At 44.8% G+C, this 27,974-nt stretch overlaps 1 long non-coding RNA gene across 1 annotated transcript in view; it reads left to right on the top strand.

Moving 5' to 3' along the window:
* Positions 1-25,961, top strand: part of LOC144782998 (uncharacterized) — a 32,188-nt gene extending 6,227 nt beyond the window's left edge. The window contains exons 2-3 of the long non-coding RNA XR_013601354.1: positions 16,483-16,815; positions 25,829-25,961. This is a non-coding gene — a long non-coding RNA (uncharacterized LOC144782998). The remainder of the gene's footprint in view (positions 1-16,482; positions 16,816-25,828) is intronic.
* Positions 25,962-27,974: the final 2,013 nt, after the last annotated feature.

Raw genomic sequence — 27,974 nt, 5'->3', positions numbered from 1 at the left:
TTGGCTTGTTAGTCCCGCCTCCTGACGGCCATGTCGTCATTTTTGTTCTTCCGAGGCTATCAACCCCTTTACTTGAAAAAACTTTTTGTTACCCAGGCTCTCCCCGTTCCCTCCTGCAGTCCGTAACTTCTTGGACCACAACCACCCCCCCACCCCCACCCATTTGTGCCTTCTTTCATGGCTGCACTTCCGTTTAAAACGCAATAGTACGCGCATAAATACGAGTCCTATTGCATTTGTAAATGCTTGTTTTCTCCTGTGATTGGCTGAGTCAACTGCACTCTATCTATTGGCCACTTGTGATCAGACCCTCACCTTCCTGCATCAAGGGATCCGGTTTCAACCCCTGAGAGGGGAAGAAAAGCCCCTTTATCAAAGCAGCTTGCGCTTAGGATTGCTGTGTGGGGAGGGGAATTTATTGCACAGTTATTGCACAACTCGCTGTTGTAAGTGCATGAGGACCTGTGATTATCTGAGTAAGCCCAGGTTTTATTACAAACTGTTGATGTGCGTTGTATTTTACATTTATATTGTGCTTACTACTCATATGTACTAGTATTCTAAGCCCCTTGCCTTGTGGTGTATCGCGATACACCACAACAGTAACTCGTTTTTAGGAAACGATTCAGCTGCCTCACACTGCTCTGTAAATAGCAGGTGGCGGTGGTACCCGTTTTACCATTTGATTTCCTGAAGTAGACGGAGCTGGTTCTTGTTGGAATTCGAGCTTATGGCCAGGCCGGATTACATAACCATCCAGTGGCGTATGTTTTTTACGTGAAGATGATGTGTTGGAAAGCCACCCGCAGACACCACCAACTCATCAGGACCGCCAAGAGGACCGCTTTCAAGGACCACCTAGACAACAACGCACACAACTCCAAAGAACTCTTCAGCATTGTGAAAGAACTTTCCAACCCCAGCTCCAACACCAACGACATCCTACCTTCACAAGACCTGTGCGACTCACTGGCAACCTGCTTTCACCGCAATATAACGGACATCCACGACAGCTTCAACTCCAACACCCCCACATCCACCACCGAGACCACCACCCCTGCGACCTCCACCCGCACCAGTCGCCTGACCTCCTGGTCCAAGGTCAGCAACGAAGACACCATCAAGACCATGAACTCCATCCACTCCGGATCCCCATCCGACCCATGCCCTCACCACGTTTTCAACAAAGCCAGCGCAGCCATCGCACCCCATCTCCGGAAAACAATCAACACCTCCTTCGAGGCAGCAACATTCCCGGAGAGCTGGAAGCACGCCGAGATCAACGCCCTACTGAAGAAACCCAAGGCGGACCCCAAGGACCTCAAGAACTTTCGGCCCATCTCCATGCTCCCCTTCCCGGCGAAAGTCACGGAGAAGATTGTCAACAGACAGCTGACCCGCTACCTCGAAGACAACAACATCCTGGACCCATCCCAGTCTGGCTTCCTCAGCAACCACAGCACAGAGACCGCCCTCATCGCCGCCACCGACGACATCAGGATCCTGATGGACAAAGGAGAAACAGCCGCCCTCATCCTTCTGGACCTATCAGCAGCCTTATTAGTATTATTATTATAATTGCATTTATTGAGCGCGCAGCTACCCGGAGGTTTCCCGGCGGTTTCCCGGAGGTTTCCCGCCCGCGTTGTACGACAACATAACCTCAACATCATCTCCTACGCCGACGGCACCCAGCTGATCATATCCCTCACCGAAGACCCCCACACCGCCAAAGCCAACCTCCACAGAGGAATGAAGGCCGTCACCGACGATGAAGTACAGCAGGCTGAAGCTGAATTCAGACAAGACGGAGGTCCTCATCCTCGGCTCCAGCCCTTCAGCCTGGGACGACTCCTGGTGGCCAACATCACTAGGAACAGCCTCAGAACCCACTGACCACGCACGTAACCTGGGGATCATCCTAGACTCCGCCCTCTCCATGACCAAACAAGTCAACGCAGTCTCCACGTCCTGCTTCAACACCCTCCGTATGCTTCACAGGATCTTCAAATGGATCCCCTCCGACACGAGAAAGACCGTCACCCATGCCCTCGTCACCAGCAGACTGGACTACGGGAACGCCCTCTATGCAGGAACAACAACCAAGCTCCTGAGGTGGCTGCAACGCATCCAGAACGCCGCGGCACGACTGATCCTCGACGTCCCACGACGCAGCCACATCACACTCCACCTGAGAGACCTGCACTGGCTCCCCGTCGACAAGAGGATCACCTTCAAACTCCTCATCCACGCACCCAAGGCCCTCCACAACGCCAGACCAGGATACCTCAACGACCGACTCAGCTTCTACACCCCCACCCGCAGCCTCCGCTCTGCCAACCTCGCCCTCACCACAGTTCCTCACATCCGGAAAACCACCACCGGCGGCAGATCCTTCTCCTACCTCGCCGCCAAGACCTGGAACACTCTCCACGCCAACCTATGACAGACCCAGGACATGCTGGTCTTCAGAAGACTTCTCAAGACCTGGCTCTTCGATCAGTAGCAGCCCCCCTCCCCTCCACCCAGTGCCTTGAGACCCTCACCGGTATGTAGCGTACTTTACAAATGTATTTGTTGTTGTTGTTGTTGCCATTTAGCTGTGTCTTTACTTTCCCTGTGCTCGATGGTATTATTTATGTCGGCAAGATGGTTAGGGATCGTCACTTCTGGAAAAAATAAACCTAACATAAGTTTTTTTTAATTGCACTCAGCAACTCTGCCTTTGGGTTCCAGGCTTTAAAATAAATTAACCCATCATTTACCACTGCCTATGGAGCTCTAGGAACATGCCTAAGCCTCTTCAATGTGTCCTAAGCTTAAGGCTGTGGAACCTCAATTACCTGCAGGGAGTCGCCGATCATTGGTCTGGACGGTTGCAAGTGTGGCGTCTAGGGGAGAGGTACAAATATGCCTGTTATGTGTTTTCATGTTTTTTTTAGTTTTCATTATCTGATGCAGCAGTGCTTGGTTGGAGTAAGTCACTTATGAGCACCCATTATTTAACAGGAGGACAGTCAGCTGAACTTCCGAACAGGTGTCCCTGCACTTTCATCATACTGTTCTGCTAATATTAACACAGAATTGCACCAGACATGTAAAAGAATATCACTGCAGAGTGGGATTAGTAATGGTGATGGTGGTAGGGAAGTGACTTCAGCAGGAGAGAAGGTAGGCCTAATGCTTTGTGGGAGATGTAGTGGTGAGGTGGACATTAGTAGCAAAAGTGGGCGATAGGTTGGCCTGACGGCCGGAGTTAGTGTTTCACAAGACGGGGTGCTTGATAGCAATGGGCTTTAACTAAAAACTGAGTGCTGGTGGTCCCATGGATAATATGGTGCATAGCTAAATACTTATAAAGTCCTAAAGGCGAGACAGTTGCATTGCAAATGCTTGTTTATTCTGCTGCAACAGTAAAAAGGCAAAGATAAACCCAGATTGGTATATGCCATCTCCTCTTATATAAAGAGAGTTTCTTTTTTTTCTTTAGTTTACTTTGTCTATGGTTCCAACGGTGTTATATTTGTCTTGAAAAGATACAAAGAAGGGAGTGATCCTTTCTATTAAAAAAGGTGTCCCTATTGTGTGGGACCATTTACCACTAAACAAAAACGGCTCATAAGCCTCCTTAATCTTTTTGTGCACTAGTAAAAGGTGAGGTGACGGGCAATCCAGGTAAAACCAAACAACTACGCTTTCTCTTCCTCCAAAATTCCAGGCCTGTACCACCTCGCAGAGAATTCCAAAAAAGAGAAGGATCAGAAACAGCTACACCCTACTTGATTTAACACTGACAATCTGTGAACGTCAGTCTCATTCTCATGTCTTTTATAAGACAGTCTCTTAATAAATCATCATTGAGACTAAACAGCGGCCTTTCGACTATACATCCGCCCATCCCTCTTACAAGCATGTCATGCATTACACACCACAGTGAGCAGACGCTGCAGGAGTAAAACAACATTTACTTTCATAGTTCAGATTTTTTCGGGGAGAGAGAGCCAGGGACACTTTCACAGGCAAGCAAAGCAAGGCAGTGCGCTGTTTTGCTAGGGATGAGGCATGCGCTGGGTGGGTTGGAGGCAGGGCTGTCGTTGTTTAGCGGACCACGCTGCAGGAGTAAGCCGCATCATTCAGGCATGCAGACCCTCTCCACTGTAGACCAGCAGCGGTAATGTCCTCCTCGGACAACCGCCCGCCCTCTACCCTGGAGCAGCCTGCCTTGAAGCTACTACGCCAAAGGCTGCAGGCTGTGCGGAGCTCCCTGTCTGTGGCTCTGCCCATCGCCAACACACACACACTGGAGACTTCTACACCTGCAGTGTATGAGACGAGCTAGTGTGTAGCCCCCCCGAGGCCGTGGTGGCCGCCTTCATTCGGCACCACCCGCCACAGCAGTTGGGTCACCCGGACCCCACCAGGATTTGGGGTAAGTGCTGCTGGGGAGAAGAAACAGTTTGAAATTGGTAGGAGGAATGTAGAAAAAGATTCACCTCTACATACAAACACACAGCTTACATCATGCTCTTCCGGACCTCCTTATATCCCTTCCTGTAACTCGGTCATAACACCTGCGAGCCTTACAATGAACACTTACAAAGAATTACATCTGCTGTGGTACCCGAACGGCCATGCGTGCTAGAGTCAGCCGCCATGTTGCGTCTCTGTGCCGCAGTTCCAATGACCCTAAAGTGGAGCATGATGGGAGCATGTCCGCCCTATCCAGTAAAAAAAACAAGCACAAGCCCCCTTAAAAGGAAGCCCAAAACCTAAATTCTTACCAAAAGAATCCCAACTAATGGTCCATATTGAAAGCTTGCGAAAAAGACTAAAATAATGTGAAAACGAGCAACGGAGCGGGAGGCAGCACTAACACAACTGTGGCATTAACAGAAGGTGGGAGGGAGGAATGCTATATGCAAATATAAGCAGCTATTGTGCCAAAACTGAACAAATGCAAACAGTAACAGAGGAGGAAACCAAGAAAAATATAGTCCCCCAAAGAACAGATAAAGAACCATAGTGTAATAAGACAGTACTTAGCCCCTGCACCGTGGAATAAAATGAAGAGTAAAAGGAGGGACAAACAGGTGGACTGACCTCTAGCAAGCAAGGATTTTTAAAGGACACTGACATAGACAAATGAAAAGCATAGGAATGCAATGGGCGGAGTTGGAACTCCAGAAAGTATATACAACAGGTGGCTAAGCAACAGCGCAAGCACTGTCTAGGCTTGACGTAAAAAGTGAAACTTCAAAAGGGCATGGAAGGGGACTGGTGGTAAAGGGAAACAATTCTATGAAACGTAAGAAGAAAAACAACTGAGAGAACTCATTTTTACATTAATGGTATATAAATCTTTGAAAAGCATTTAAAAGGCATTTTTGAAAGAAAAAATAAATTCCATGCATTGGTAACTTTAAGTCATTTTTCAATTTTCAAATAAATAACTTGGTGGAATGGCTTTTCAGAAATATTATTCAATGAATTTGGTTTTCTATTCAATCACATACACCCAATGAACTTGCATGTGAGGAATAAATAGTCAATTCCTGAACCATTATGTTGCGTGACTCTCGGTAAAACAAAATATAAAAAGCAAACCCCTGTCTCTTTGTTGATGTTAATGCATGATGCCTAAAGAAAGCATGTTAAGGTTGAAATACTGCTGTCAGCTTTTCCCTTGGAGCAGTATGTGCAACATTTGCTCGGTAGCATGTCAAGGACCGACTGTTTCACCATCCTGCAGAGTGAAAAGAAAGGAAACTGACCAACTTATCAGGAACTTTTTCTCATAGCTCATACGCTGTCCGAAACACTGCACTGTTGCCTCGCCAATCGTTCCTAACTTCTCCTGCCGTTCCCGTTCTGCTCCCTACCATGAGCCCTCTTTCCCCCGGCTTCATCGGGGGGGGGGGGGCAAAATGGTCATTCAGTGTGCTTCCTGTGTGCCTGTAGGCAGCAACCCACCGGTCTATCCGGTGAACTTTGGAGCTTTCGTAGCTGGGAGTCCAACCTCGGATTTCCTTAAACTGGAGTTGGTGGCGATTGGAGGCATCTGAGGACTCCAGGAGTGGTTCCTGTGAGCCCAGGACTGAAGTAGTGGCCTGTGTAAGCGGGGACTGTTTTTGTGGTTCTGTGTGGCCCCCAGATGGCACACAGCAAGCCGTGAGCTGGGAGTGGGTGAAGCAAGGAGAAGGGATTAACAAGAGGTGACCGGCCACAGAGGAGCTACTCATAGCCAAGATCCCTGATGCTGGCATCAGGTTAAATCTCCCTAGGGCCAACTCAAGTGAGTAAGGAGCCAAGGAAGGTTTGCCACCAATTCAACATCTGCCTTGTACTTGATGGTTGTTAGCTGCCTGCATTAGTCACTGGACGGAGGGTAGATGTAGGGTGTGGGTAGTGAGGTGCGTACTACCTTAGGTGCCATTGCCACAGCAGGTTGAGCCCGGTAGCCACGGAAGAGGCCTGACTAGGCTCAGTTGCGGCTAGTGGCTGAAGGTGTGCTCTCTCTCCCTCCCCCTTGCCTCCTCATATCCAGCTCAGTGGTGGTAGGCTTCGCATTGGGTGAGTGCCTTCAAACTGAGTAGAGTGAGCCTCGTGGGGATAGCAGGACACCTAGCACTCCTGCCTTTCTGATGCCCCTCTTCGGGCTACTGGACTCTAAAGTAGGGGTGGGCAGAACTTGCTGAGATGAATTCCGTAGAATTCCACAAAGTTCCACTTGTCAATGTCATGACACATTCGGAAAAACCGCACTGCACAGAATTCTTGAAATGTAAATGTTATGCACTCGTTTTGCTTGCATATTGCTCTATGTAAAGTTAGCATTTGCGGCACTATTTTAAGTTAAGCCACCATTTTGAGCCATGATCAAAACTAATTTCTGTCTTACTCTGCCGTTCTTTGCAGAAAGCAGCTGCAATATTTTTTTGTATTTCTCCAAGGTTGAGCTTTGCTGTACTAATGAATAGACTGTTTTTGTCATCACATACCTTTCTCACTAGATAGGCCTGCTCCCACCCTTAGAGCGGCAGCCGCAGGCAGAGTAACCTTGATGCTGAGATAGCATGTGCCTGGTCCCAGGATTGCAGCTCATTCTTCGGTATTTCCTTTGTTCACCAGCTACCAACTGGAAAATTCCAGTCCGGGCATGTCTTTAGTGGTTCTGAAGATGTACATTATGTGTTACCATGTTGGCAGAAGTCAGTCCCACTGCAGCAATCTAAGAAAGCTGGTCAGACCGGACTCCACTCGACTGTACTTCTAATAAATACCTTTGGTTTGTATTGTCTACTGTCTGACCAAACTCTTCATTTGTATGGAAGGCTGAGAGGTGGTGGCGAGTGACCCAAGTGACCCTAATGGGGCCACTTCCTTCATTTGGTACCCAAACAGGAACTCTATCAGGTGACCCATCTTTGCCCGCAAACGGGTGAGGAGGTCAGGGCCACGTTGGGTCGGACGGGCGGACTGGGATACCTGCACGAGATTCTTGTACTCGCAGCTGCTCTGTCTGTCTTACTGAGCGGTGCCTCCTCCAGCGATCATCCCGACTGGGGTCCTGAACGACAAAATCCTTGTATCTGACAGTTTGGTCCGAAAAGTCAGTGTTAGAGATTAAACCTGTTTGACCCGTGTGCACCAGGTGAGTTAGCGTTGGTTCTTTGTGGATGTGGCACCATTTTGATTTGTATTTGAGGCGGTCTGAGGACCAACTTTGGTAAAGATATTTGCAAATATCTGTTAGGCATAAGTAGTGAACTTGTTTTCTATTGAAAGTTGTTTTGTTTGGGCTGTCGTTGTTGTTCTACTGTTGCTCGATTGGAAGAAAGTCAGCCAGCGACTCCATAAGGCACTCCGAACTTCGAAATGTCTGTAAAACATGGCCTTGGCCCTAATATGTTTAAAATGTTATGGCACACATATACGAGGGACAATGCTGAGTTGCAGTGGCCGTTGACAGGCACTTTTGATGAACAGAAAATTAATTTCCTGCAGGAAAAATTGTTTGCAAAAAGGAGTAGGCAGTCGATGTTTGATTCCCTCAGAACATGGCAAAAGGAGGCTAAACAGAGGTGTATGAAAGCAGAGAAAGAGGCCGGAAGGGGACAATGCAGACATTGACTCAAAAAGCTGTAGCGCATGATAGAGAGAAAATAGAATAAGTAATAGTGTTGACTGATAGAAAATTTTGATTACAATGTGAAAAGTCTTATGTTGCCCGAGAAGAAAATGATACATTTGTGGAGGAATTGTTAGATACTCGACCTCCACCCCATACGCCCCACAGAGAATATACCGTGCTATGCCCCAGCCTCAGTCATCCGTACCCTCTGTCCCTGCTGTTTCTGTTTCTTCTGCTATTAATCAAGCTGCTTTGGCCACAGTGTCTCCTGCTCTTTCTTTGACCTCACCTTCTGCAGCTACAATGACTGCCAGTCTCCCTGCTCCGCCTTTCGTTTCGGCATCTCTCTCTCCAGCCCTTACACCTACGTTGCAGCCGGCAGCAACGTTAGTGCCTGTTACGTCTGTCGCTACTCCTTCTCTGTTCCTACATTCCCTGACATTACTGAGCAGCGGAACGCCGGTATGTGGACTAGGGGACGGAGACTGGGCAACTGCTAGAGAACTATTGGGGTGGATATTGATACAATCAGATGTGAGAGACGAAGAGAAAAAGATAGTAGCCGATCAGGCTGCCCAGTGGGCCCGTAACCCCATTTACAGTGTAGAAGATGTGTGGAGAGTGATGAAAGTTATGAGCCTTTTCTGCAGCAGAATGCCCTTAAGCACATGTCAGCTACTTTGATTGGACTGTGGGAACAGTGGGGCATATTACCAAGCAATAGCAATAATTATCGCTATTGCTTAGTTAGAGACAAAAATTTACCGGTAAGTTGCGGCGATTTTTATCACAGATAAACCTTGGTATTACCAAGGTTTATCGCAAATGCGATAAAAAACGGCCGCAATGCATGAATAGCGCTGAAAAGTCAGCGATATTCATGCATTACCGAGCTAATGCTCTTAGCCATGTTATCCACCTCCCATTGGATAACATGGCTAAGAACTACTCAGGGCAGGTGTTAGCTTTTGGAGATATTCGCGCTTAGCGCAAATATCTCCAAAAGTTGGTAATAGGAGATAGCGATGAAAAAGTCGCTAACATCTTGGCACGCCCACTTTGCATGTCATTAGTGATAAATATCACTGACATGCAAAGTGGGGCCCAAGATGGTCGCTATCTCCTACTAGCTGTCGCTAACTGGTGTTAGCGACAGCTAGGTAATAGGGAGATAATTGTATTTCCGCTTTCTTGGCTTTTAAAGCCAAAAAAGCGGAGATAAACCCCCTTGATAATATGCCCCAGTGTTTCAATGGTGTAGCACCCCAGATTATTTATGATATTGGGGATCATGTATATGCTGCTGATATGGCACCCGGTAACGTTTTTGGTGATGTTGCGGCGTTGGTCACTTATCGGGGTAGTTTGATTGAGAAGAGCCCGACGACAGTATCCCAGTTTCCGATGAGGGAAGTCCATCCCATATATCACCTTGACCTACCTGAGCTACGGGATCAGCATAATACCGTTAGTAGACCAAGGGTAGAGGCCTGTTTCCAAGAACAATGGGTTTATACTCCATGGAAAAGGAGTGCAGTTTTATCCATCAAGACTCAGTTGCCTGACCCTAGGAAAAACCCAACTGCATATTATAAGGAATTGACTGAGGCCGCTTAATCGACAGTGATGACGCTTGCGGTTATTGAGATGTTCTTTTGTCTACTGGTGCTCTTTGATATTTGGAGACAGGCGCATACACAGGACCATGTTGTGGAATTGGGTGGTACCAGGATTCAGATTAAAGCATGGGACCAGGAGAGGAAGCCTGGTGAGAAGCCTAAGGCTGAAATACTAGCTTTGCCTGGCCGAATTAGTACATATATGCAGTCTCATATTCCACCAAGAAGGGTAGATTGGGACAAGTTAACGGCATTGCGTCAGAAGAAGGATGAAAGTGTGTCTGATTTTTTTCACTTGGTTTGAAGACGTGTTTTCGGATTTTAGTGGCCAGGATTTGTCGGTGGAGGAGGGTGTCCGATTGTTCGTTAATAAATTTGTTACGAACCTGCTTCCCGAGATCACGACTCGGTTACAGGCCTCAGAGAGCACTTGGACTACCTCCTCCCCTTCTGTAATTCTGAGTATAGCACAGTATAATAAGCACAGGAAAAATGAGAAGGTGGAGAAAAAGCATAAAGAATTGAAGACAAAGGTGTTGTTGCAGCAGGCTTCTCGAGGGAATGGTAGGGAACTTGGTGGTACGGCCCAACAGCTTCCTCGTACTAGCCGGAATACTACGCCTGTAGGGTTGAATCGGTGTGCTGATTGTAAAGAGGAGAGACATTGGCGTAGCGAGTGTCTGGTGTTGTTGCAGAAAGTCGCAGCCCCTAGAGGACGAGGTTCTTGTGGCCGAGGTCGTGGAGCTAGTGGACAGGACAGAGCTCAGCATACTGCAACGTTACAGGTTCGCCCGGATAGTAACTACTTCAATGACAATAGGGGTGACCAGTATTATCATGATGACTATGATATAGGCGAGGTGAAAGGTATGTCTCACAGCTAGAACACAAAAGACAATGGTCCTAGACCTATATTTTTAAATAATATATATCAAATGTATACTTTATATAATTGTGGCCAATGTAAAGCTTGACCGTTGGCACAGTAGGTCACACAATTCACCCATAATGATCAAACATACACACTGCAGGAACACAGCAACTGCAACACCACTGGGGTTATCTATGCGATTACTTGCCCCTGTGGATATATGTACATAGGTCAGACCACCCAAAAAGTTAAATGCCGCATTTTACAGCACTGCAGCCGCATATAATGCCAAGTACAGGGCGCACCTTTAGTTGACCACTTCACCACTTTTGTACATAGGCCAGAGAGCCTTAAATGGTGGGTCATAGAGAAGGTCAAACCCAACCCTTGAGGAGGAGATTTCGTGAACATACTGAGTACATGTGAATGTAGGCGAATACATTTACTTGACACAATAGCACAGGGGCTTAACGAGTACAAGGAAATCAGTAGACACGTGGCAGTACTGAATAATGGCTAACACCCCATTCTACTTGCCCATTCACTACAAGATAGGCCAGGCACAGCCATAATGCGCTATCAACGCAAGATGCCTCAATGTGTGCTATTTAGTATTTATCCATCTCCACTTTCAAATTTCTCTCTTGCAGTTCACTAACAATGTTCTATTTTTGTCCAATATGTTTTTGAAATTTTGTATAAATATCCCATGTAATCAATTGCTTCGAATAGAAGTCATGTTGTACAATGCAAGTGCCCTTGTGCCAGTTTCATGCCACTAAATGTATGAAGGGCCAAGGAACATAGTATAGTAACTACTGTTGCCTCCCACTATGGGTCGCCACTTGGTCTCCATATAACTAATTACTGTACCTATGCCACTGTATATATTATTTTATTGAAATCTTCAGGAATCCATGTCACTGTATATATACTCATTATGGTGGCCAATTTTATTTAATATATCCAAATACTTTTCTGTTAATGCGCCTTTGATCCACCTTGCTCAGCAATGAAACGTTTTTACTCATGTCACCTCATCGCTCTTGCCCATGGTCAGAACTGGCATTTTGAGACCGCCTTAGTCAATTCAACCTTGCTGACATGTGAATATCCCCCCTGCACCATGTAAGGATCGTTTTTCTTCCATTACTAACACACACGCCACCAGCGTGATGATCATGCTAGCGGGACTTCATAAGCAACGTCCTTGTGGCAGCCGTGTTAGTTTCCAGCAAACTCGTGCGGATCATGGACGCTGGTTTTGCCAGCTTCAAGGTAATGAATCCCCTGTATAGTTGTCATTTCCTGAAAGCCAGTAAGCCATCAGTCCCCACAAGGAGGTGACATTCCTAACCCTCCCCCTTTTTTAATTTCCACAGCTTCTGCATTTACTACACGAAAATCAAACTAGTGGCCACCTTCATTAACGGGTAAGAGTTTTGCCTCCCCATCACTCATGTATTCCTGGCATCATATGAAGTGACCACTATTAGTGCTTCTGACTACAGATGAACATGCCCACTATGGTTAATTGAACAGTGAGGAACCCATGCCCCGCAAGACCCTGCGGATAAGCTAGTATCTACAATAACTTGATCATCAACTATTATTCTAGTGCAACACCCTGATCTCACTTCCCTCTTTACCCTGTAGGTGTGTGACAAGGCCACAATACCTTCTCAGGTTGCCCCACACAGTCCTGAGGAATACCCGCAAGGCCGAGGCTCTGAATCACACTCGCAGCTCTAAGTCAGTTCGAAACGTCTACGCCCATATAATTAGCCTGGATCAAAAGCCCAAATCTAACATGCCACATGAAGATACATTTTTTTTGTATTTGTCAATTGTATATAAAGGAACCTTGATTCTCTCTACATGGCCAGGCTGGAGAAGACTGGATATTGTAATCAGTCCAGCATCTAAATGTTCTTAAATATCCTCTATCTCACTATTTGAATTTCTGTTTCACCTCTTCCACACTAGAGCACCTTTCTTTCCGCGCATTCCATTGGAGTAACCCCTTTCCCTTCCTCTCCTTGTTTGATACAGTAAACAATCTACTGTTCACCTTATGATATGGAATAAATCATTGGTGAAGTATATCTTGGTTGTTGCACTTCTTTAGTCCAAAATTACTGTATTGATTACTGCAAGGTAAATATTGTGCATGCTCAAGAAATAGTTTTTGAAACAATAAGTATGAATTTTATATATATAGTTTGAAATATAGGTCTAGGACCATTGTCTTTTGTATCAAATTGAACCCAGGTCCACGACCATTGGGTAAACCCCATTTTTGTAATCAATCAATCAATCATTTCATTTGTAAAGCGCGCTACATACCCGTGAGGGTCTCAAGGCGCTGGGGGGGGGGGGGAGGAGGCGGTCTGCTACTGATCGAAAAGCCAGGTCTTGAGAAGTCTTCTGAAGGACAGCAGGGCCTGGGTCTGTCGTAGGCTGGAAGGGAGAGTTTTCCAGGTCTTGGCGGTGAGGTAGGAGAAGGATCTGCCACCGCCGGTGGTTTTCCGGATGCGTGGAACTGTGGCGAGGGCGAGGTTGGTAGAGCGGAGGCTGCGGGTGGGGGTGTAGAAGCTGAGTCGGTCGTTGAGGTATGCTCAAATGGTCACAGCTAGGACAGCCATGGACAGGGTATGGGACAAGTTCAGATACCTGTAGATCAGTGCGGTCCTTACGTTACTGCAGATTTGCATGGCTCAGCTAAGGAATTTATGGTGGATACAGGTGCAATGAATAGCTCTATTTCTCGTTCACTGGCAGCTCTGTCTGGCCATAATAATGTTTCAGTAGGGTTTTCTGGTGTACCGGTTATGAGCCCCATTTCCAAACCTCTTACACTGATTATAGGTCCTTTTACTGTGGATTTTCCATTTTTGTTGTCATCTAATTGCAGAGAAAATCTGACAGGCTTAGATTTATTAAAGAAGTTGCATGCTACTATTTATTGATCCCCAGAAGGTGTTTACATGACGATGGGCCCGAATATGGTCGGCACTAAGCAGTGTCTGTCCAAAGATGCGCCCCTCCCTATTGAATTTAAGGACATGCCGCCCATGTTGTGGGCCACGGGTGACACAGACGTTGGACTGTTGCAGATACCCCCAGTTTCTATCAAAATTAAGACAACTCCATGTTTCCTCGTATTCCTCAGTACAAAATACTGCAAGCAGGGGAGCGAGCCTTGTTACAAATTATACAGGACTTTATTGAGTCAGGAGTTGTTGAGGAGATGACTACTAATGTGTGTAAGCCCTATTCTTCCCATTCTTATGAGGGCACCTTCCGGCTCCTCTGATGATCATCCAGATGTTTATCGTTTTGTGATTGACTTGCACGCAATAAATAAGATAGTAGTTCCACAGTTCCCGGTGGTCCGTGACATTACTGTCCTTTTGACGATGATTCCTTCTACTGCTAAATTCTTCTCTGTCATTGACCTCAAAAATGCAGTCTTTAGTATTCTGATCCATCCAGATAGCAGGTACTTGTTCGGTTTTACCCTAGCTGGCAGAAGGTTTAGATTCTGTCGAGCTCTTCAGGGCTATACTGAGAGCCCTAGTATAGTCAAGCTTTAAAAGCCCAATTGGACTCCCTTACGCTTCCTCCAGGTAATGTATTGCTCCAATATGTAGATGACCTTCTCATCGCTTCTGACACTAAAAAGGGTTGCAAAGAGAGTAAAGTTAAATTGTTGTTGCATTTGGCACACAACGGACATAGAGTGTCCCTTTCCAAATTTCAATATTGTCGATAGGTCACCTACTTGGGTGACTTACTGTCAAAGAAGGGTAGTATATTGACCCCTGAGCGCTTCAGCGCCATTGTTAAAATGCCTATCCCTAACAGTCAAAGGGATGTGCGTGCTTTTATTGGCATTGTCGTCAAAGGATCCTGAACTATTCATTATTAACATGTGCATGAACCCTTGCCTTGGACCCCTGAATGTCAGCAGTCTTTTGAGCAATTAAAAGTTGCGCTTTGCTCTGCACCTGTGTTTAGTACACCTGATTATGCAAAGCTGTTTGTGCTGTACATGCATGAGGTGGCTGGTTGTGCCCTTTCTGTTTTATCACAGGCCTTTGGATGTAAGCAACAGCCGTTTGCTTATTTATCTGCCTTTCTTGACCCTGTCGCAAAGCCCAGCCGAGCTGTTTAAGAGCGGGCGCAGCTGTGGCCATCTCTATAAGGCAATCGGCTGGGCTCGTACTTGATACTGACCTCACAGTCATGGTGCCCATGCTGTGGATACTCTTTTGCATAAGACCAAGACACAGCACCTCACCAGTGCACGTCTAACCGGTTATGAGCTAACTCTCTTTGCACCACATGTCATGGTTAAAAGATGTGCAACTCTGAAGCCAACCACGTTACTACCCCTCCCTTCTGAGAGTGAGGAAATAGACATACATGATTGTATCTTCCGGACAGAGGAAGAGACGAAAGGACGGATAAACTTGACTGATGTTCCCTTATCTGACCCCAAAGGGGAACTATATGTCGATGGCTCTTGCTTTAAGCTACCAGATGGCACTACAACAGCCGCATATGCAATCACAACACGGTCCACGGTAGTTGAGACAGCTGGAGCTCCCTATCGGTTGGCCCAAGCTGCAGAGCTCGTTGCCCTTATTCGAGTCTGCGAGTTGAGTGAGGGACTGGCTGTCAATATCTATACTGACAGCCAGTATGCCTTCGGAGTCACCCATAATTTTGGGTGGCTCCAGCATGACCCCCTTATACATAGGCTTTTGTCGGCTTTGACACTCCCCATGAACTTAGCGATAGTAAAGTGCAGCGCCCACAAGACAATTACCGACAATGTGGGTAAAGGGAATGCCTTTGCAGATCAGACAGCTAAGGAGACAGCCCGGACGAAGATGAAAAGGATGTTTGTAGCAGGTCCCGCTAGGTGGGTGCCCGAGGTCACCATGTTTGAGTATACGCTCGTGAGTGTCAAGGAGATACAAAGTGAGGCAATGATTGAGAAATTAGCATTATGGCAGGAAAGCCCAGCACGTTTGGATGAGGAGGGTTGTTGGACTGTTAAGGCAGGGAAACAGAGATGGATGCTACCAGATGCATATGTTCTTCCTGTAGTCACCATGGCCAGCTCATATCAATGCTAAAGGTATTTGTAAGTTTTTAGACCCTGTATGGCAAAATGATAATATCTCAAAGACTGCCGCTCATTTGGTCAAATACTGCATGGTGTGCATGATGCACAATCCTGTAAAAGGTACCCCTACATCGCCTGGTAATTTTGCACCTCCCACTTTCCCTTTTGCGGTGCTCCAGATAGATTACATAGAGATGGATCGAGTTAACAATTTGAAATATGTATTAGTGGTGGTTTGTGCATTCAGTAAATGGGTCGAGGCCTATCCCACAAAAGAAAACACAGCCATAGTGACTGCAAAAAGGAGTTATTTCCTCGCTTCGGCTTGCTCCGTTTGATTTGGAGTGATAACGGAAGCCACTTTAATGCAAAAGTCATTCAGTTAGTTTGTGGGGGACTACATATCATAGAAAAAGTTCATGCTGCAAATCACTCCCAGTCAGCAGGTTTGGTTGAGAAGTACAATGGTACGCTCAAACTGAAATTGACAAAGATTCAGGAGTGCACAGGGTTGTAGTGGCCAGATGCTTTACCATTAGCCCTTTTGTCCACAAGAACTACAGCGCTTTCTAGGACAGGACTGTCACCCTACGAGGTCATGTTCGGGCGCCCTGCAAATGTCTGGGGCGTCCTGCGTCCTCGTAGGGTTTCTGAAATTGAATATCCTCTGTTAGTGGACTATCTGTATGTGTTAACTAAAAGTCTGCGTTCTATTCACCAACAGATCCAGGATTCTCCCCGCCAGTACCCAAGGGGCCAGGACATGATATTCGGTTGGTGATTTTATTCTAATCCGAATTGTCAGAGGAAGAAGAGCTTGGAGCCGAGGTGAAAGGGATCAGTCCAGGTCCTCCTTGCCACCCGCACTGCAGTGAAAGTCACCAGCTGAAAGAACTGGATTCATAGTCAACACTGCCACAGAGTGCCTCCACCCTTGCCTTATGATCAGTGGGTCAAGGAAGAAATTGGGGACTTGGAGTGGGAGCAAGTCCCATGATTTGTCCCCTTTTCGGATGCCAAGCTCACATGGACCCAAATGGAGGCCAAGAACAATGAGGTACTAAATGCAGCAGTGCCCCCAGAGATCAAGCGTATTCAAGAGCCCTTTTCAACTGCCCCCTCTGTGTCTGAGCCCCTTTTTACTGACCTCCTCTGTGCGTCGAGTAGCCAGGTACAATTTGCACCCCCAACAGAGTAACAGTGCACCAAAGGTTAAGTCAGATTAGTAGGGATGAACTGCAAAAGTTAGGGTGTACTTTGCTTGTACTACCAACTGTGTTAGTTTAGGCAGGGAAGAGACTGGTGCACTGTTCTTGACATTGTACAGGGTGAGTTAACCGCTTTTGTGCTTCGGACGGCCCCCGGCCGTCTGACGTCATGGTGGACGTGTGCGGAGGATGGCCGGGGGCTGTCCGAACCAGGCACGCATGGAATTCTCCCGCACCACGGGGCGTTTCCAGCCGCAGTGAAGCAGTTAAGTGTGCTCTCCAGGAGGGAAGTACACTACCCTGCAATGTGGGATATGGATCCGAGCTAGGACGGAGCAGCTCCACCGCCGGTGCGCAAGAGCGCCAACGCTGATGAACAATAGGAGTCTACCAGTGAGGACACTGTGAACGCTAGCCCCCTTTTCCCATCAGTTCTATTGCATTCCCTTTCCCTTTCTTTACAATGTATCCGTTTGGTCGGCCCATTGCTGAGGAAGAACAGCCCTTTGCACCTCTGTGTCCAGAGTGGGTTAGTCCACAAAAAGTAAAATAGTTTTTGCATCAATAGTTGTTAATACACTAATAAGTGCATTAGGGATATCCTACTTCCTGGATGAGAAGTATCCTGTGCATTCCCTGGTTGGTAAAACACCCGTTTCCCCTGAACACATGTTTATCACATTGGCCCCCCACAAAGGAGAACACCGCAAGACTTACTCTGATAATGTTTTATACAAATGCTGCATCAAGCTCATAATGTGTCTAACATGACAAAATGTTGGGTTTACAGGTTGCCCCCCTCAGTTACTCATAAGAGAGATAATGTATTGTCTATGCCTTTGTCATACTTTGGAAGTTGTGAGGGCTGGTTTCAATTGCTTGTAGTGGTGCACCATCATTTCCACCACCACTCCGGTCAGGTTATGACCCCTGCTGATTCTAACACTGTGACTGATTGTATACGTTTCCATCATGGGTTTATTCCCATAGGTAAGGCAGGACTAAATATCTCTGGTACTTTATCCCCAAACTCCTGTATGCGCAAGTACGACAAGGTGAAGAATAGCACAAGGCTTCAGATGGAAATGGCTGATTTCCAGACATTCAATACATCTGAGTACTATTGCTCCTTATAAGACCGTGATGTGACTAGGGATAAGCCAATACCGGTGTCTGTGGTCAGCTCTACAGCTGCTTTCTGTGCTCAAGGAAGGGTGTAGGTAGAGGTGGGGGACAGCGAATGTAATTTTACCTTCCTACTAAGCACGATTAATAATCCACCTTTGGTTTTGCCCCTAATGTCTACTTCGTTTGTGGATCCCAAGCGTATGTCTGGCTTCCTATGGGATGGTCTGGCAGGTGTACACTCTCTTTTCTCTCTTCCCCCAGTGTATGTCGCTCTGCCCACTTACCATAAAGCAAGGAACAAGAAAAAATGGAAAAAGGCGGTACCGATCTACACTGTTTTTTCAAAATAGGAGACAGTCAATTCGCCTATTTCTATGCCATAAGTTCAATGTTGAATTAATCAGACATTTTGGACATCACCACTCGCACAAGGGGACATGATTACACATTTTATTCTTTGTAATCAAAATTAATTCTTTTTATCTTTTTACAAACTCTTTATACACCATATACCACTATATACATACCTATATACACACCTATATACAACAATTAACAACATAAACACTTTTGACAAAAGTACAGAATGACAAAAAAATTACAAACTTTTTCTTTTTTCACCCTAAAGAAATGTTGCAGCAAAGGCTGCGTGCCCTCCCATTAACTCTAGGGGGTGCACTAGGAGGTAGTCAGACACCAATGGTTCAATACACAAATTTATAGAACCTAAATCAAAAAAATGTGTCACAAGGCATTAATTTCCAAATCAATTTCAACACAAGGACTCCTCCATTTGGAAAGTTTCGACGCGGTCGCGTTTCGGCCTTCCAATAAATCTGGCCTCTTCAGGACAGGGCGATAAAGAACAAAAGGAATTCAATCCGTCAGCTGCAGGAAAAACGGGTCACTTCAAGAAACACCAATAACTTCTTATGGTCTGCTGGTTGTGATGTGTATTCAATCGCATCCCAGTCTCTTTTCTTTGCACAGTCCACGGGCTCACTCTACTCAGCAAGTAACTCCTCAATTAACCACCAAACGGAACTGCCATCATGGTCGGGATTACCATAAAGATCATCGGCTACAGAGCCGGAGTGTCTACTTGTCCCGAGTGAGAAGTGTAATTGACACAAAAGCTATAGATCAGACAGATACCACTTTGCAACAGTTTGAGGATGCCATGAAGGGTATTGTACCTTTTTGGGGCCCCATGTCCAATAGCCTTAACATTCATCGGCTCACGAGAGTTGTGAAAGGGGTTATTAATACAACAGCAGGAATTCTGACCAATATCACTGCTGAGCTTCAAGCTACGAGATTCGTTACCTTACAAAACAGGATGGTGTTAGACGTTATTCTTGCTGATCGGGGAGGGGCCTGTCGTGTCACTGGTAGTAGCTGTTGCGTATACATACCTGACCACGCCCATAATGTATATACTGCCATAAAGAAATTACACAGACTCTCCTCTGACATTCACCAGGAAAATGGTACTTGGACCCTATTTGGGTAGTTTGGCGGGTCTGTTTACGTCCTGGGGTTGGAAGATCCTTGCTTTCCTAGCAGTAGTCGCTGGCCTTTTCCTCACCTGTTACCTCTGTATACAATGTCTCCTGGCCTGTCGCTCTTATTGTGTTACACTTCTCACCCCAAAGCAGAAGATGCCCATCCATGATGCCCATGCTGTGATTATGACTCAGAAAGAAATAGTTTTATGTTGATATTCAAGGGTGTATTTGAGGACTCATCTTCCCTGAATACTGAATACATGGATTACTCTGAATTCTGAAGATCATTTGTTATATACATGCCATGCTACAGCCCATATTCTCTCAACTTTCAATGGTTAGCCTCTGCTAAAAAGAGGGTCTTTTGAAATGTAAATGTTATGCACTCATTTTGCTCGCATATTGCTCTATGTAAAATTAGCATGTGCAGCACCATTTTAAGTTAAGCCGCCATTTTGAGCCATGATCGAAACTAATTTTTATCTGCCTCAGCAGAAAGAAGCTGCAATATTTTTTTTGGTTTTCTCCAAGGTTGAGCTTCGCTGTACTAATGAATAGACTGTTTTTGTCATCACATACCTTTCTCACTAGATAGGCCTGCTCACCATTCGGGTTACTTCCTTCTAAATTGCGGTGCAATATAAATATATGTGTACAGTCTTCCAAAAGCATGACACTCATACAAAGGTGACATGAATCAGTCAGACAGAAGGTGACAAACACAAAGCATTCACACAGGAACTGCACACAAACGTGACCTGGTGATAATAAATGCTATATTCTAGGATCTGAAGAAATGTGTTCCATTCCTGACTCACCCTTTCAGCAGACTGTGACTATCCCTCTGACTCATTTGCTTAATTGGAAGTTGGCAAGCGTATAGTAACCCCAGACATTTATAGTGCAATTAAATATATGAAAAAATGGTACGAAACCACATGCGCTACTGATGCCAATTTGTGTGTGTCTAGCTGTGCCAGTTCGGTCACTCAATTCATAAACACACCAGAGGCTGTACTCCAGTTTCACTCCCGCCCACTCAGGAACTGTGACAAAAAGATTTCCCAGTGGTTAACAGCATGCACTGACTGAGTCAGCAGCACCTTATTGACTAGAATGTTGAAAAATACATTGCTCGCCACCACATGGCTGTTCGCAAGTGAAGGCATGCTTCACTTCCGCCCGCCGTGAACTTTGTCCCCAGCTTTTTGAAAGGGAGAACAAATGCAATCTGTAGGTGAATAAGGCAGGTTGGAGCAATATATTGTGCCCCGTCAGGTCTCAGGGTAGGTAGAGTGCAGGTGATTGAGGGTAGAGAAAGGAAACGACGGGACAAGTATTAAACCTCCACGAGAAGTGTGTTAAAAATGTTACATCAATGTCCATGACCTCTCACCCCCTCTCTATGCATGTTGGAGGCCTCAGCAGAGGAACACCAGAATGAGCTATGCGGATATCGGGACGGACTTTCCTTTGCTCTCTTGTTATTTTGGGCTCCCCGTTACTCAGGCACATGCTTAGTCTAGGGGTGGGCGCTGCCACGCAGGTAAACTCTGCCGCACAGCAGTGACAGTGGTTTTTGATGAACTTCGTGCTCCAAGCGGAACGCGGCTAACTCCGTAAGTGGACCAGGGTTCACCTCCCACCCCTACCCTCAAGTCAGTACGAGACAGTGCAAGAGGTATCCACAACTGTGCCTATACTGGCCACTGTAACAGGCAACTGACAATAAAATACGGACCTCGGTCAGGCTGCAGGCTGCGTGGATCACTGCCTTGGGACCGGGCTTGGGGCCAAGTGGGGAGAAGCGGGGAGAAGGCGGCAGCAGGTACGGCATGCGGGCCTTCAAGTTGATGAACTAATGCACACAAAAGCAGCTTAAAGAAGACATCCCTCATTGGTTACCAGCTCACGAAGTAGCACTGCAGGAAGGTGCAAAGGAGTTTCCAGGTGAACCTAGGGATATAACTCTGACCCTGAGAGCCTTTACGGACGCTACTAAGTTGAGTGTGGTGGCGACATTAGTGGTTACAACGCAAGGGCTGGGCCAGGCCGCATCAAGGCAGCCAGGCTAGGTCCCAGTGCAGCCTCCTCCCCCCCAAAGCTCCCCCACCCTAACAGGCTCTATGTCACCTGTCCCATATTCAAATATCTGACTCTCTCCCCGGTGTGGCATTCTACTCGGTCATCTGAAAAGAAAATGAAATCAGGCAACCACCTGTCCACAAAACCCAGAAACTCCCAACAAGGAAAAAAACAGTAAAACAAAGGCAGTAAATAAATCATCTACACCTGGTTTATTTCAGGGAGGCAGCCCCCTGACATTGCCAATTTTGACTTTTTGGGGCAAACCATATCTTAATTAAAAATGTACCTTCCTCAAAGACCCAAAATCTGTAATATATCCATCCTCAGATGATTTACCACGTATGCCAAATCCATTAACCCCCTCAAAAGATAGAACCCACAGATGAATCAGGCGCGCTTGGTTTTCAGGGCAACGCGGCACTGGCAGCTGCTCCTTCTGTAAGCCCAACAAAAAACTTCTTATACTTGTGGGACCTCCTCCCATGTTGGGAGTAAATATTAATCCTAGTTTCATTACTGCTCCTTCGGTAAACCCAACAAAAAAAGACTTTTTACACTTGTACACTTGGGACTTCCTCATATGTTGAGAGTAAATCTTAACCCTAATCTCATCACTGTAAAAGTTTTGGTCAATAAAACAAACCAATCCCACTCCACCCCTCGAACACACAGTCAAAGTATCTCAAACCAAGCTAATCAAAATAAAATGCATTATTTCGGTATGAACAATATTGAGGAGGAACCCAGTTCCTGCCTGCACTCAATCTCAATTTCAAATAACTTGATCCTAGCACAGGCAATGGAAGTGAGGACGATCAACTTGGTCACTAACACTAACGATTTAGACACAGAGCAATAAACAAGACTCACATGGCAACTACAGTTCCCTGCCTAGAAAATTGTACATAGCCTGCATAAATCCTGGGACACCCACGTATTCTCTGTCGCAACGCTCAGAAGGTAAGGGAACAACCCTTTTGGGTGGGAGTACAAGGTGTGATTGCGGGTCAGTCACCATTACATCTGTGGCAGTAAAGAGCTCAACCCACGAGAATCTAACCACACAAGCCGACAACATCTCTGGTCTGTGGGAATCACTTCTAGCAACTCTTCAAGGCTCTGTGGATGCTCTCAACATTCAGTCCAACCAGTTGGATGTCCAAATTGATCTCATGAATTCCATGGCTTTGTATAGCTCTGGCATCAATACAAAACTGGAAAACTTAACTGGTCTAATATCGAGGGTCCAAGCTACTTACTCGTCATCTCCAGCTAAATCCTCCTGTGGCCCAATAATTGACAAGCAAACGTCGAGTAATTTTAACAAATACTGAGCCTTTTGATAGCCCCCCAGAACTTCCTGGAGTTAGTCAGCCTGGCGGTATATATCCGCCTTGTCCAGAAGGCCTCTTTACTTGACCTCTTATCTTCCCAAAACTGTTATTTATACGTTTTCTTTCAAGCTTTTAGTTTTTCCAAGAGGAAGGGTTGCCACCCAGGCTTCCCCGAGGCTCTGATAGGGTTTCTTTGTTTTTACTTAAGGGTACTGCTTTTAGATGAAAGACCTGTATGCCCTGTTTGCCTAGGTTTTGATCCTCTTTTAACTGGGGCGACATGGGTTAATATCTTGGACTGAAGTCCATCCATGCGGTTAGTTGGTTACTTATAATACTTGTACTTGCCACCAAAAGGTCCCTGGGCAGGAGGCTGAGATCAGCAATTGTATTGTTGGTCTATCTAAGATGCTTTAAATTTGTCAAGTTTATTGTGCCTATGGCTGCTGAAGCTGGCAGGTCAGGTGAACTAAGGGGCTTGGTCCCAATGAGAACATCTGGTAGAAGTGATCACTATCCGCTGTACATTGAATTTTATATTGTTGGAGTAAAGGGATCAATGGTAATGAAATGATTGTATAGTCAATGATGGAGCTGGAGTTTGGACCATGGTAAGTAAAATTAGCTGGATTATTGTCTGACGACCTTTTTATTTAATACCCTGAAACCCAAAGAACTTCAGAGCTGCCACCAACGTTTCTCCGTTTTGATCACAATGCTGTGCTGTAAGGCTTGATTGTAGTGGAATGCTCCAGTATGCATTCCCAGCCTCCAACAGGTCGCCTTTCTCTGGGGTGTGAATAAGATTTGCGTTAAAGTCCTCTGTCAGAAAGATGTCCCATGATGGGTTTGCATGCTTGAGATCCACTATGCTGGATATTATCATGTCTTGAAGCTCTTGTTTATTGCTTGAACTAGGGTGAGCGAGCAACGAAACTGACGGCCTATCGGGGTTGCTCCATTTACTAAATTTCATAATACGCCGTAGAGAATTCCCATAGAAGGCCATGTTCACACCAGAACATGGGCTTCTTACGGAATTCACAAGGGCGTATGATCAAGCCCATTATCGCCGCATTAGCGGCAGTTTTCTGGCGATAATGTTAACGCCGTTTCTTGATAATATGCCCCCTGGATCTGTGGAAGGTAACAGTTCGGAGGTAGGTTTTGGTATGTAAAAAGATTGAGAGAGACCCCTTAAGGAACCAGGGGAATAGGGCACTTTAAACACTGAAATTACAAAACTTCCCTTGGCCAAAGTACTGAGAGATTAAGCCCAAATATTAGTATTGGACATGAAAATAGTCAAACATAAACATAAACATAAACATTTTTGTATATAAAATATATAAAGTTTATTAAGATAAGCCCTATAAAACCTTTAAAAACAGATCATCATTTCATAGACAGAATCATCACAATTCGAAATCATTTATAACTGTCAAATTATCCTATTCTAATCAATCATCTAGACACAAATCATCGCCTGGGTAAAAATAATCACATATAGAGAAATAATTCGAAAAGGAGAGACAAACAAAGACACAACAATTTGTCATGAAAATTTGCACATCAAAGGTATTATTCAAAACTCAATCCTAGACCCGCTTAATATGTGTTGTTCTCAGGATGAGCTTGATTGCTCGATTGTGCGATGTTGGGCGTCGAAGCGTTTCGATGGACTTTTCAATAATATACCATCTTTATCAAGACAAAAGATAAATCTCTCCTATTTTGTGGCACTGGATGGTTGCCTCAAGTGTGGGAATCCTGTTGGTAAACATATTGAAATCAGTATATTGCATAGAAGTCACAAGGGATCATTTCTATGTTGCCTCTGTTCACATTTCAGGCTTTTCAAATTTCATTTTCTACTACACTTCTTTTTACAGGACCAGAAACTCTTGCCTACTTGCCACCATTTCTTATCTACAGTTTGTTATTGCAAAAACCTATACACAGCATTATTTCAATGGTATTATCGCTTATTACCTATGTACATATAATTCAACATACAGAACCATACTTATTCAACCTCTAGTCATACATTTATGTCTTATACTAGTATGTGGGCTTACAACCTCAAATATCAGGTCATATTTGGGCAAGGATAACAGCCTCTTAGTAAGGTGACATGTTGGTAGGTCACAAATATTTAAACTTCCTCATTTTTGTGGCTCTATCACACATGGTTGTATTTACTCTAATCAATGCGTTTACACTCCTTAAAAAAGTATGGAATGATTACCTTATTCCATGTCCTTTTCACACTACTCTGGATCTATTCTTATTATTGTATATTCGCATCCCTGTTGGAAATTCGGTCATTGATGATATCATTTTCATCTGGAACGGTGCCAGTGAGGATCTAATGTCCTTCCTTGAATGGCTAAACCTAGGCGATAGGAACCTTAACTTTACGGCACATTATAGTGCTAATAGTGTAAACTTTTTAGATATCAAGATCAAGGAGTTTAATGGACTATTAGCAGTTGAGCTTTTTACTAAACCTACCGATAAAAATACCCTACTACTAGAGGTTGAATAAGTATGGTTCTGTATGTTGATTTATATGTACATAGGTAATAAGCGATAATACCATTGAAATAATGCTGTGTATAGGTTTTTGCAATAACAAACTGTAGATAAGAAATGGTGGCAAGTAGGCAAGAGTTTCTGGTCCTGTAAAAAGAAGTGTAGTAGAAAATGAAATTTGAAAAGCCTGAAATGTGAATAGAGGCAACATAGAAATGATCCCTTGTGACTTCTATGCAATATACTGATTTCAATATGTTTACCAACAGGATTCCCACACTTGAGGCAACCATCCAGTGCCACAAAATAGGAGAGATTTATCTTTTGTCTTGATAAAGATGGTATATTATTGAAAAGTCCATCGAAACGCATCGACGCCCAACATCGCACAATCGAGCAATCAAGCTCATCCTGAGAACAACACATATTAAGCGGGTCTAGGATTGAGTTTTGAATAATACCTTTGATGTGCAAATTTTCATGACAAATTGTTGTGTCTTTGTTTGTCTCTCCTTTTCCTTTTCGAATTATTTCTCTATATGTGAATATTTTTACCCAGGCGATGATTAGTGTCTAGATGATTGATTAGAATAGGATAATTTGACCGTTATAAATGATTTCGAATTGTGATGATTCTGTCTATGAAATGAAGATCTGTTTTTAAAGGTTTTATAGGGCTTATCTTAATAAACTTTATATATTTTATATACAAAAATGTTTATGTTTATGTTTATGTTTGACTATTTTCATGTCCAATACTAATATTTGGGCTTAATCTCTCAGTACTTTGACCAAGGGAAGTTTTGTAATTTCACTGATTAAAGTGCCCTATTCCCCATGTTCCTTAAGGGGTCTCTCTCAATCTTTTTACATTTAAAGCACGGTTCTTTTGAACCGGAGAGGTTCTGCAATAGGGCCCTAGTAATTAAACACGTTCTAGGGTTCATATAACGTATTAATCACCCTATCTAGGTGTCCTACAAAAACAGCCAGAATGGATAAATTTAAGACCTTCGGCTTTACAGAGGATCAGTTGAATAGACTGTTAAATCAAAATCCCCAGTCAGGAGGCACCCGAGTGACGAGTAAAAGCGGTCATGATGAATTAATTAAAATCCTGAATCTAAGGAAGAAGTTAATAAGAACTGAATTGCATGCTGAGTTTCTGACAGGATATCTAAGAGCAGGGGTTATACCGCTAGGGTACGGATTAGGAACGAACCAGGTCTCTTTACTGACAATGAGAAGTTTCTTGAAATTTGGACACACATTGCCAATAGATGCAGTAGAGACTGGCTAATCCTCATAATTGAGACGGCCCAAGAGGTAATGATCTTTGAACGAAAACAAATAGATGATTTGGAGGCAGCATTCAATCAAAATACAGCAGTTGAGGATGCCAAAAAGAAATTAGAAGAGTTAATACAAGAAACTGAAGGATACAGAGAATACCTAACTAATAAGAAAACAACAAAACGTAGGAAAGATATAGATAAATTTAGTGCAGAAACAGTATATCCGTTCTTGAATAAAGACTATTACACCACCAGGAACGATCAGAGATGGGAGAAGCCCCAATATCCCAGACAAATTTACTCTAGAGGAGGGATTAATAAAAGAATAATCTTCTCAGAAACATCTGGCTCAAGTGAAGACGAAGACCATACAAATGAACACATAGGGAGATTGGCCTCTAACTACCAGAATGAACCCCAACCTTTTTTAGGGAATCGCCCCTAAAGGGACCAAAGGGGCTACCGAAACTATCCCCGAGAGGAACCCATGAGGAACCATGCACCTCCAAATCAGACAACTCCAAATTACCTGAAAACCAGGAACGCCAGATATTGGAGGTAAATGAATTCCCCATCATCAACCTCTCTGATAGGGTCCTGTCAGAAAAGGAACAAGAAGTGCTGAGATTTGGATTTAGTTTTGCCCCAACCGCCCCACCTAATAGATTTGAAATGGAAAAAGATATGAAGAGCTTTTTCAGAAAGATCAGATTAAACAGTTTTTTTGTTGACAAGGAATACGAACCAGGACTAAATGTCACAGGCTTCAAACCGAAATCAGTATTCACCCCGAATTTGAGTCAAATAGATAAAAATGTCGAGCTATTCGAAAGGATAGTAGAAATTGAAATAAAGAATAGTCTTGCCAACATGCAGGGACAATCCAACAATTTATCTAGATGTCACAGAACAGCGCTCAAAACGTTACAAGAATGTGACCACATAACAATAAAACCCGCCGACAAGGGCGGCGGGGTAGTAGTTCTTAATACTGACGACTACGAAAGAAGGATGAGGGCACTTCTTAATGTGAAAGACCACTACATCTCAGCTTCATTTAACATGATAAGCAAGCTTAAAAAAGATGCCTCTTCTTTCTTGAATCATGGCAGAGATAACC

The sequence above is a fragment of the Lissotriton helveticus genome, chromosome 9 (assembly GCF_964261635.1).
Source record: "Lissotriton helveticus chromosome 9, aLisHel1.1, whole genome shotgun sequence".
NCBI lineage: Eukaryota > Metazoa > Chordata > Amphibia > Caudata > Salamandridae > Lissotriton > Lissotriton helveticus.
The sequence above is the reverse complement of the archived record's forward strand: the minus strand, read 5'-3'. Positions and strand labels throughout refer to the sequence as shown.